Here is a 12,435-nt window from a genome sequence, read left to right on the forward strand (position 1 = left end):
GTGCAGGACAGGTTTTCTTTCCGAGGACAGCATCCACACTTTCCCAAGTGCGCTAGTCACCCTTGCATCTCCTGAATCAGGGCTCCGTCCACCAGCTCCTGCAGACTTTCTGAGCCCTGCTGTCTGTCCCCACTACTGAGGGGAGCATGGTGGCTCCACAGCTTGGATCCACCTCAAGGTTCAGTTTTGTGATAGATGGAGCCTCATGGACAGCAAATTGCTAATAGCAGAGAGTGCAGCCTACCACATGGAAATGCCAGATCTCAATTTTCCAATGGGCTGTGCAAAATGGCATAATCCTGCCCCAAGTATTAATTCATTAAAGATGGAAAGCTCCTCTCCTCTGGCCAAACAAAAGGAGACTGACAAGCAACGAGGCCTGTCAGGGAAGGTGCTCAGCCCCAGATGAGGAAGGGCAGGCCCAATGTGCAGAGGATGCTCTTTGTTAGACCCTGACCGCTGTCGCATGTGGAACCAGTTCTAGGATGTGGGTCAAACATCACCTCACTATCCACAGATATTTCTGAGCACAGGCTAGAGGGTGACAACCACACCCTGACATGGAGCAGATGTGGTTTCAGAAGTGGGAACAGGAGTCACTGGCCAGCAGGTGAGGGAGCTGAGACCTCAGGGGTCTCAGCACTGTGCAGGAGGAGCCTGTAATAGAGGGGCCCTCTGGAAACCACCTGGTATCTGCAGAGCTGCACAGAGCCATGTCTGCTGTGAGCACCTGAGAGCAGGGCTGCCCACGCCTCCCTCAGGGTGGAGAGGAAAAGGGGAGGGACACTGGAGAGGAGAAGGGGAGGGACACTGAGACACAGAGGAAGGAGGATGAGTGCTCCTCCCTCAGGGTGGAGAGAAGGGGAGGAACACTGAGACACAGAGGAAGGAAGATGAGTGCTCCTCCCACAGGATGGAGAGGAGAAGGGGGAGCATTTTGGGAGTGGAGCCAGGACAGGATGTGGGCCACACTTCAAGGAACAATGGTGGCCACAGATGGATGCACCCAAGGAGAGGAGCTGCCTTCCAGAAAGCAGGGGCACCTCACTCCAGCCTGTCCTGCTCAGGGAGCAGAATCTGTGGGGCAGCATCTTGGGTGGATTTGAACCCTGCCCTCTACTCCCTGGCTGTGGTCATTGGCAAGTGGCAGACCTGCCCTTTGTCTCAGTCTTCTCATCTGTCAGTTGAGGATTGTTAATGATAACCCTGCAAAATCTATCAGAAATAGGTCCCAATGGGACTCCTGTGTGAAGGTCTGGGAGGAATGTCTGGTATGAGGGAGGCATTCTGATCCTATTCCATTTGCTGTTACCCGTGACATTCCCACTGCCACCACTGCAGGTGCATTCCCTATTACCTGCACTGGGGAATTAAAAAAAGAAGAGAAGAAGGAAGAAAGAAGAAGGGGGCGGGGGAGAGAAAGAGGGAGGTGTTTGTCCAGAGTAGTGATTCCTGCATCTTAGAATCTCCTGGGAATCTTTTGTAAATTCTAAAGCTGAGCCTTCCCCACACCAATGAAATCCCAATGTCTGGTTTGGGGACTCAAACATTAGTGTATTATTATTATTACTAGAGGCCTGGTGTGCGACATTCGTGCACTCCAGGGGTCCCTCAGCCTGGCCTGCACCCTCTCGCATTTCAGAAGCCCTCAGGAGATGTCTGACTGATGGCTTAGATCTGCTCCCTGTGGGGAGTGGGCCTAAGCTGGCAGTCAAACATCCTTAGTGCTGCCGTGGAAGTGGGAGAGGCTCCTGCCACCACCGCTGTGCTTGTGAGCCTGGCTCTGGCTGAGGGATGCTCCCACTGTGGGAGCACAATGACCACCAGGGGGCAGCTCCTGTCAGCTCCTGTGAGCATCTGCCCCCTGGTAGTCAGTGCGCGTCATAGCCACCGGTCATTCCACTGTTTGGTCGATTTGCATGTTAGCCTTTTATTATATAGGATTATTATTAATTTTTTAATCCCCAGGTGATCCAAAGTCACACAGATTTGAGAAAAACTGGCCTAGATGTCTTCTTCTTTTTTTTTTTAGAGAAAATACCAAGTTGGCATGTAGGCAGGTGTTTGTTAAGGCTGCTTTTCTGGGGCCCTGGGATGCACTAGCCCCATTTCTCCACACTCTTTAAGGCACAGGAGACCACCCATCCTTGGCCAGACTCCACTGTGTGGACTCAGCTGAAACTTGGGTCCTGATGAAACTGGAGCCGCGTTACAGCATTTTTCCTCTGAAAGAGCAATTTTGTTTTTGTCCTTCTGCGTGTTCTCTCCCTGGATCACAGTTTTCTCTGGGCCTTTTGTTCTAGCTGGATCCTGGGGTCACATGACCTCCATGACACGGACCTGCCCACTCATGTCTGACACTCCCTTTGATAACAGGGGATTCAAACGAGAGCAAACCATTTCAAAATGGATTTACCAAAACCCAGCAAGGTGCTATTATTGCACATTAATTCTAAGTGCCTCCCCTCCTCTGCCTGGGGAGCAAATTCATCATCTTTGGCAGTGGAGCTGGGCTGTGCTCTCTCACAATTCATTACTCCCCACCTGCCTGGGCACTTGCCATGGCTCTTTTTGTTTGTTTGTTTTTCCTTCCAAAAGGCAGCACCTCTTTCTATATCAAGGCAGATTATTTCCTTCTGGCTATTTTGCCACATATTTATCCACATCACATCTTCTCTCCTCTATGTATCTGTCTGGTTCTGAAATTTAGATTTATCTATTTTGTTGCTGAGCGAGAAATTGTGCCTGTCAACACTGTTTAGAAGAATGTAGGGGTAGCAGTGACAGATTAAGGCATGATGCAGAGCCCTTCCATGTGGAGGCTGTATCTTCGTCCTGGGTAGGGTCCCGGAATCGCTCTTGGATCCCCTGACCCTTCATGAAATGGACACTTGTCAGGTTTCATCACCCAGCATTCACGTCATAAAACATTTCAGGGTTATGTGCATTCTAATGTGTCCACTCTCTACCCCCATCCAAGTTTCTTTTTATCTTAAAATCACATACATGTATATCACCTTATATTTGTGAAATAATAGGCTTTTACTTTTATACTTTTCTCCCAGGAATCCTATATCCATCTTGTTTATTGCTTAGGCTCAAATCTTTGAACGTGGGCCCCTCAGGAAGCTAGCCTTTCATGTGGAAGAAAATGGGAAGGTACAGGCAACAGAGCCATTGCTTTCAGCCCCTTTCTTTGTTGGCCCTCTCCTCTTACCTCCCAGGCAGTTGAATGATTCATGGTTTAGTCCACCTTTAGTGTAATTCATTAGCATTATGTCTCTCTCTGTGTCTGCGGGTTTGCAATCCTGTGCCCACAGCATTAGAGGCTCTGAGAGCCTCTGCCTCACCCTCCTGGGAGGTGTGGAGTGGCCTCCTTTCCCTTTGCCGCTGGCATTTCAGTCAAATGCTCGGTCACACTCACTACTTGGATCTTTGGGTCTTTCTGCCCAAAGACTTAGACACCCCATGGTTAATGGCGCTCCAGAAAAGCAGAAGTCATCATTATAAAATAGAAAAAACAATGAAACTGAAAAAGGGATCCTTTGAGCTTGAGGGAGGTGGAGTGGGGAGGGTGCTAGAGAGTGGAAGGGACACTCCACGGTGTGTCATGTTGTGTAATGGAGCACTATAAATAAACAAAACACCAAACACACACCTAGGCCACTTCCAGTAGAGGACAGTAAAAGGAGGTTGGATGTCACTAATGGCAACCATGATGTTGCACTAAACCTCCTCTTTACTTTGTCCACTTTAGAGAATCCATCTAGCCCTCTATGCTTCCCAGACCTTCACAAACCCAAAGGCATAGGAGGGAGTAGTCCTTCCTTCTCTCCTGGGATCTGGGGCTGCAGATGGGAAGGAGTGGGTGTGGCTGCTGGGCAACCCAGACCACACAGAGCTGCCTGCTCCCTGAGCCCCTGGCTCTCTCTGCAGCTGGTGGACTCTGTAGTCCCATCACGGGGCCTCCCATGTGAGCCCCAAAGTCAGAGCCACAGAGTGTGCACACACAGCACATTGCATTTCCCTACTGCACTGACTCACTAGCTGATACCTGTTAGGTCAGAGACTCCTGTCTTCTCTGCCAGGCTCTCAGTCACGGGCTCCTGTTGCTATGAGAAATGGGCTCCTTTTCTCTTGGTGGCATTGGCTGATGTTACCAGGTAACACAACACTATTTCAATGAAAAAGTCACAGGAAGCCATACCCTACTTTCTATGGCTCTGATTCTAAGTTAGCCTGGTTACATTTTATTCTTTCTTATTCACTAAGTACAGTGGAGCCTCGGTTATCAAACTTAATTTGTGCTGGAAGGCTGTTCAAGAGGCGATTTGTTCGAAAACCAAATCATTTTCCCCATTAGGAATAATGAAAATTGAATTTACATTATTTGTAATGACCCTCAAATGATTCCATGTTTTAACATTTCTTATGTATGGCATATCTCAATGTACTGTTTAATCTATAAATAAACACTTCTTTTTAAAATTTATCAAACCACCTCTACTAGTCATATACAGCTGCCTCCAAAATTCTATATCATCAGCCAACTGCTTTTCCTTGATCTGATCAACAGTTTTTCTACTTATTCAGTTGCCTGTTATTGTTTTGTGAGCACTTTCACACCCTTAGCAACTGAAGCACTCTTTATGTTTTAAAATTGTGCTAATCATCGATTTTGCCAGCAACAAAAGCATTCTTTCCTTTGTTTGGTGCCTGAGAGATACTTTATGTCAAGCTGAGATATCAGCATGAAAGGGTTGTCAGGTCAAAAACTGAAGTTTTGGTCAACAACCGAGACATTTTTCTCTGTGAACAACTTGGTCAAGAACTGAATTGTTCGAGATGGGAGACATTTGAGAAACAAGATTTAACTGTATATCATAAACATTTCTGTTATGTACACTTATTATACTGAAACAATTATAAATGTGACTATGTTAACAGCTCTATATAAGTATCGTTGCCTATTTAATATGTATCTAGTAATTCTTTACTCTGTATTGATCACCTAGCTATTATTAACATTTTTGATTTGCCAAAATAGGGGGACATTGAAGCTGGAAAAATGACACTGTTAAGTAAGATCCATCAATTTTTATTAGTTTTTATCAGGCAGGGATAACTATAGCCAGAATGTCTGTGTGAGCACTGGCCTTAGATATGACAAATGTATAATTCAAAAGTAGAACAGATCTTGACTAATCATGTAAAGGGGAGCAGAAGCATGGATAATCCAAAGCAATGAATAATAAAAAAGAGATTTGATGCTTCAGATGGAAATATTTATTTTGCATTTGCCACTGGTGCGTGTTTCTCATGCTGCTCTATTTAAAGTGGCTTATTGAGTCCACTGTGACCAAAGATGCTGGGGGTGGGAATGAGCAGGGAGGCTAGTGGGAGTAATCTGCAGGATGGATGATGCATGTATGAGACAGAGGGTAGCAACAGTTGCCATCATGCTCGGACACAGTCTCCTGGTAGATTAGGTATCATTTAGAACCACTTGTGCCCTGCCCTGTCCTGCCCTGCCCTGCCCCACAGACTCTTTGCTTCCTCTCCTGGCCAGTGGAACATGGGCAGACACATTGTGGCCAAAGACTTGGGCAAAGCCTGTGTGGTGGAACTTGCTTCCTGGCACTTCATTGCCATGAGAAGAACATGTTGGGTCAGCCCTGATTTTAGGGGAAGGAGGAGGGACACGTGGAGCAGAGACTTGCCCTGGGGTCCCCTGACTCACAGGTGTGTAAGTGAAATAGATGCTTATTTTTATATGAGTTCAGATTTTTGTGCTGTTTGTACAGTACTATCATGGCCATGACTGACGATACCTGCTCACAGTGAGGTTTTCTCTTAAAACTATAGTAGGACACAGGTATGAACACCTCATTGTCTTCCTTTCCTTCACTCTTTCCTTATACCCTTTGTTTCCTCCCTCCTTTCAGTGAATTAGGTGCTTGACATGGAGGAGATATAAAAATGACCAATATGATACTTTTTCCACCATGAGGAATACACTGTCTTCCTGGGTGTGGGATCTGGGGATGGAGCTAATTTAATAAGCAAAGAGGCAATGCAGCTGAGCACCCAGGTGTTAAACAGGCACCTCTCTGCCCCACCTATTGGCAGTGGGGACTTGAGTCAATTACTTGATATCTCTAAGCCCCAATTTTCTCATCTGTAAAATAGCAATAATTATACCAATCTTACAGGGCTTTTGTGAGAGTTAAATGAGCCAAGATAGATGCATGTAAATCACTCAGCACCATTCCTGCCCTTGGAAAGTGCTCAACCTGGCAGCTGGTCAATGGTTACAATGGAACTCACCGAGTGCTGCTACAGAAAGGGGCACCAGCCGAGTGTGGACACATTCACATTTTGTGGAAAAGAGGAAGACTGCAGTACCTGGAGTAGCTCAGGTTGTGGGATGCTAGGTATTTTTGTCCAAATACTTCCTTGTCTTCTGTGAACTGTGAGTCCCTGAATGTTTTGTTGCATGATGCCGACTCTATAACATATTCTATTGACCCCTGGATACACATCAGTGTGGGTGAATCCCACAATTACCTTTGAAACTTGTACACATAATATTTCACAACAGATGTCTGGAGCCAGAGTTTTGGGCACTGTTATGTGGAGTATAGTTATCTCTGGGTAATGCTATGATACAGTATAGCCCTGTCTATCCAGATGAAATAAGAATGAACTTCTATAGACTGTCTACTGTATTTCAAACTCATGTTTGGAAAAGGAGATAAACATACAGCAACAATGCATGAGCTCCATCTCTTAATGAGGGTTTCGGGCTCACATGCATGTTTTGAATAAGCTACCTTGCTTAATGGTGACATCAGTATTGGTTATAAATACTTTGAGTCCTGGCTAGGGAAGTGAAAACATAGTTTAGAGGAGCTTGGTTTTTCTACCATTTTTCTTTTTTAATTTAAATGTTATTTTATTGATTTATGAGAGAGAGAGAGAGAGAGAGAGAGAGAGAGAGAGAGACATCAGTGATGAGAGAGAATTACTTAGCTGCCTCCTACATGGCCCCTTTGGGGACTGAGCCCATAACCCAGGCATATGCCCTCACTGGGAATTGAACTGTGACCTCCTGGTTCATAGGTCGACGCTCAACAACTGAGCCACACCGGCCAGGTTCTACCATTTTTCTTACTCTTCTTGGTTTATCTGTGTGAAGAGAGAGCACAGTCTGCAATTTCTTCATAAGTAATTCGTCTTTGGTCATTAAATAGTAAATCAGCTCAATTAGACAGACATCAATAGAATCTTATAATATTTAAGGCAAAATTGCTTCATAGTATGCAAATTTACCATGAGATGCTCCCTAACTTCAAGGGGCATCCCTGAGTTTCATGTCCTAGCCAAGTTTTCTAGCAACTCTGAGAAGGAGATTTGTGTTCAGAAAGTCATTGGGAAGTGCTTTTGGGATCAACACCTGAGGGGGAGGGCAGGTAACAGGATTGGGTAGCATGGGGAGCTAAGCTGTTATGCAGTCATAATAAAGACCCTAGCAGATCCTGGGGGCACTCTAGGGCTGAAAAGGTCATTTGGAGTGGCCACACACTGAGAAAGAAGGTCTGGGATTTTATACCATCTCATTGACCAACCATTGTCCATGGGCTACTCTGGGAATGGGGCTTAACCTTGGAGGAAGAAGTTCTGTTCAACAAAAAGCAAATTCCAAAGTGGGACCCAGCTGGGATCTGCCAGCTGCCTACAGCACAGGGTGAGGTGAGGTCTGGGCTGCTCACTGCAGCTTGGTCAATTATGGTGCATGCATGAGCCAGATAGGGTCTCCAAGAGAAGCTCCAGGAGACCTCAAGTCCAGAGAAGAATTTTCTAGGAATGGCATAATGAGGGATAACTTCTGAGATGGGCCTGGGACCATGAAAACAATTTGTACACCAATTTGTACAGCATGCCCTGGGAGCGTGCTATCACCTGGAGATGTGGGAGCCTTGAAAGCCTATAGGAGAAGTTCAAATGAAAGTGAGGAATAGTGCTGTTTGTTGGGAAAGTGGAGATGGGGGTTGGAAGAGAGAGAGAGAGAGAGAGAGAGAGAGAGAGAGAGAGAGAGTCAGGGAGAGGCAGACTGAGACCAGATCACGGAGATGCATAAAAGGAAGGCTCAGCTCTCGTTCTTTCTCAAAACTGCATATATCTCATTGACTCTAAGTGATGTGAGCAGAACTTAACCTTAGCCTCTGAAGAGGTGAGAAATAGAGAGACCAGTTAACTGGTGGTTCTAGAAGCCCAGGTAAGACATGTACCTAGTAAAATAGTTACATTGAATTGGAAAGGTGGATGATGCTGAAGTGTTGGAAGGTCTCAAGTGTAAGGCTAAGTGGATTGGAATTTACTTGTCCTCAAGGCAGAACTGTTGAAGATTTATGGATCTGGAATGCCCCAGAAGGGAATGACCCAAAATGGTGTTGGAGTTTCAACACTTGTCCAACAACTTGGTCAGAAAGCTCTAGAATTATTCCAGTGTTGGATCAATGAGCCTTTTGTAAGCCTCTGCCATGAGGGTATTAAAGAAGGTATCCTTGACCCTGACTTTGACAGTAAATGCCATTTTATAAGGTGTTTTCACTGTCCTTTTTGAAGTCATGAAGAATTACATACCAAATAGGTGTGGATTGCATACATGTGTCTAGTTTGAGAATAATTGTCTACCCAGCCCTGGTAAAATGATTGATTGGTGGTGGCTTTTGTTTTGGAGCCTTTTCCCCTCACTTTGAGTATGAAGGAGATTACGATGAAACCCAATGAGATGGAAAGATGTGCTTTCCATTCATCTGTAGACCAGTGCAGCCAATATCAATTACCATTATTAATTAAAGTTAATCAATTCAATCATTAATTTCTTGAGTCATTGGCAATAAAACATACCAATGTGTATTTGCCAAAATGATTTGCAATATCAATGAAAACAGTAACTCAGTAATTAAATACAAAGAAACTCCATTAATTTGTATTGCTTTTATTTACCAAAGCAGTTAATTACAAAGTAGAATAATTAGTCAGAAGTCAATGCAAATCAAATATGAGCAGCAGTGAGAAGGATGCCCAAGAAAAGGTATGACAAAGTCATTGCCAAGAGGCCAATTGTTGATATTAATGTTTAGTGATCTGGTTTGTGACCAGACAAGGGTTCTCCTACTACTTATCTCATACAAATACTAAAAAGAATAGCTAATAATAATAATAATAATAATTGGAAAGCACTGTATAAATGCACATTTCCATTATAATACTTGAAAAAATAACAATAACCACTTATTGTATTAAAAGCAAAATTGTAAACCAAGAAGAAGGTATTAGTATTATTACATAAATCAAAACAACCATTTAAATTACTTTGGATTATTCAGACTTTATTCCTGAAAGCCCACCTGCTTCACAGGAGAGAAGTTATCACATGGCAGGTGATGGCTGCCTTAGGGTCCTCCAGCTTCATCCTCTCCCAGGACCCTGGCTCAAAAAGGATAGCATGGATCCACTAACCCAACCACAGGAAACTGTGATCAGCTCTGACCAAAATATGAAAACTAATTCTAGGGCAGGACCACAAGTAGACAGGAACTAGAGGGGACTCAAGCCTTTAGAGAAGGAAACCATGCCTTGGGGTTAAGAAATCTGTGACTCTGCTGGGACAGGTGTGTCACAAGCTGAAAGGAAATGGGCACTTTCCTAACCTAGTAAAAAAAAATGAAAGCTTTTAAAAAATTTGAAATATCCACATTTTTATAACATAACATTTGAAATTTAGTAATTTGTAAATCCTGAGGTATCATAAGCCAATAAGTAGAAAGATGGTTTTAATTAACTGACACCAAAGTCATAAATATGTTTAATCTATCTACCATGTCTTGATATCCTTCTGAGATAGGAAAGCTGTCCCCAACCTAAAGATAAGGAAGTTGAAGCACAGAGAAGGAGGTCATTATTCAAGGCAGCACAGCTCCTGAGAGGCGGAGCTGAGATGCAGCCCTCTCAGTGGGGCTCCTACACCCAGTTTAACCAATGCACTCTATTTAAAAAGTATAAAGAGCTTTACAAATCATCTAACAAGGACAAACAACTCAAAGACAAATGGGCAAATATTGAAATCCCAAATCCTGAGAAGAGCAAATTTAAATAGTTCATAAACATAAAAGAAGATCAAATTCACCAACACCAGGATAATACAAATTAGCTTAAAAAGGAACTCCCACTTTACACACATCTCAATGGCAAAAACTAACAGAGAGCTTGGGACCCACTGCTAGGGGGGGTGCCTCCTATGGCCATGGCTATTAGAGTTGACAAGACAGTATCTGTCTCCCCAACAATCTCCCTCTTGGGAACCCATTTCACAGACTGGATCATAGAAATTTTGTAGGTACATATAGACAAAGATATTATTTTGAGGTGACAAAATTGATAACCACTTACTTGCCCATCAGTAGGGAGCCACTGATGGTTGAATAATGGGTTGCACCCACTGCAGGGGTTAGTATGAAGTTATTGAAAAGAATGCATCAGCAAGGATGAGCATCAGACCTCGTAGAGCACATTTTACTTCTGTAAAACAAATAATTCCTGGTTTGTGTGTGTTTGTGTGACTAAGTAAGGATGAATATAGTATGTTACAACCTGGTTTCTCAGGTGGGAGAGGGCTGCCATGCTCCTTGTGGAGGGGGGAGAATAGGGAAGAAAAGGAGAGAAAGGGACAAGAAAAAAGGAAAAGACTGCACTGTAGAATAACAATATAATCCACTTATGTAACTTAAACCTGTGTGCCCATCAAAATATTTTTAAAATAGTGATCATGTTAGATGTATATCTACCCCTTATCTATCCACTGACCAAAAGAAATACCCCTAATAAAGGAACAAAACAAAGTATTGACTAATGTGAATAATCTATAATAATAAAAGTGTAATATGCTAATTAGACTGAACAACCGAATGACCTTCCGGACATCCTTCTAGACGAAGCTGGGGCTGTGAGGGCCTAAGCAAGCCACCGCAGCTGTGAGGACCGAGCCCCTTGCATGAATTTTGTGCATTGCACCTCTAGTCTATATATATAAAAAGCCAGCATCCAGAATGACTGGAATGACCGATCCCACCTCCAATTGGACCCCCAACCCCAATAGGGGGCGGGGCTGGTTGGCCAACCTCCTGCAGCCCCGCTCCGATCAGGGGTAGGGCTGGCTGGCCAACCACCCATGACCCCTCACCCAGGCCACTGGCCCCTGGTCGGCACCCCATGGCCGGCCCCATCCCCAATCGGCCCCCCAACCCCAATCAGGGGGCACCAGCTGGCCAACCTCCCGCCATCTCCTCCTCCTGACAGGCCCAGCCCTGATCTACCCCAATTGGGGCCGGGCCGGCCAGACCCCACCCATGCACGAATTCGTGCACTGGGCCTCTAGTACAATTATAATTTAGGAAGAAGAAACACCCTTCTCCATATATCTGGTTTTACAAAGACTATGGGGTTGGTACACCGGAATACAGGCGAGGGCAGGTGGGCAAGGGAGAAAACCAGCTTTTCATTTCTTATTCCACTTGGTATAACCAGGCACACTCATTTTGAAATTTCAAAATAATAAAGACACATTTTAAAAGAAAAGAGAAAAGTCAAGCTTCACACTTCAAAGTAGTAACCATAAAATGCCCCCTATGACTTATCTAACCTCTTGTCCCTCAGTCAAAGTGGTCTTGAATAATTCTAGCTAGACCCCCCCACAGCTCCTCTGGCTTCACATCATTGTTTCTTACACTCAGGAGGACTCCCTATGAGATGATGTGGTCATAGAGCCCAAAGGTCTGCCCCACTGGGATGTGGCTGCTGATAAGTCCTCTAGGCTCAGGGCAAGAGGACCTGAGCTCCAGCAGGTGGAGCAGACACCATGGAAACTTACTGGCCAGAGAAAGGAACCCCCTGGAAAAGCTGATTCTCTGAGATGCTGAGGGTTGCAATGCAGACGTGAACTGGGGGAGTTTGGCATCCAGAACATGTGGGAAGAAAAATACTTAAGACTACTAAGGTCACAGAACAAAGATATTTTTTGCCATAAGTTTACATTTTAATGACAGTAACTCCAGCTAGAAAACTGTGGAAACATGGGCAAAGCAGGAGAAACTCTTGGTGTCACAACTCTGAAGACCTGGGTAGACATAATCTAAAGAGGGGACAACTTGAGAAAGACAGCCATCTGCTCCTGCAGCTCTGAGTAGATCCAAAAGACAATGCCCGTTGCTGGGATCTGAGCCCAAAGATGGGTTGTTGCTTCTACCTCCTGTGTCCAGAGAGGAGATGGGGTGGCAGGTTTCCTTCCTCATGCGCACAGATGTCCCTGTGAATTCACCAGGATGGTTGGGTGAACTGAACCTTTGCATTTGTCTGATTGTAGCTTGTCAG

General features: G+C 44.6%; 1 long non-coding RNA gene across 1 annotated transcript; it reads left to right on the forward strand.

The window, feature by feature from the left end:
• Window positions 1-1,452: 1,452 nt before the first annotated feature.
• Window positions 1,453-11,975, forward strand: LOC106723657. Its single transcript, XR_001359362.1, has 3 exons — window positions 1,453-1,482; window positions 8,296-8,302; window positions 11,965-11,975. It is a non-coding gene; the product is annotated as an uncharacterized LOC106723657 (long non-coding RNA).
• Window positions 11,976-12,435: the final 460 nt, after the last annotated feature.

The sequence above is a fragment of the Myotis brandtii genome, unplaced genomic scaffold (genome assembly GCF_000412655.1).
Source record: "Myotis brandtii unplaced genomic scaffold, ASM41265v1 scaffold115, whole genome shotgun sequence".
In the NCBI taxonomy this organism is placed as follows: Eukaryota; Metazoa; Chordata; class Mammalia; order Chiroptera; family Vespertilionidae; genus Myotis; species Myotis brandtii.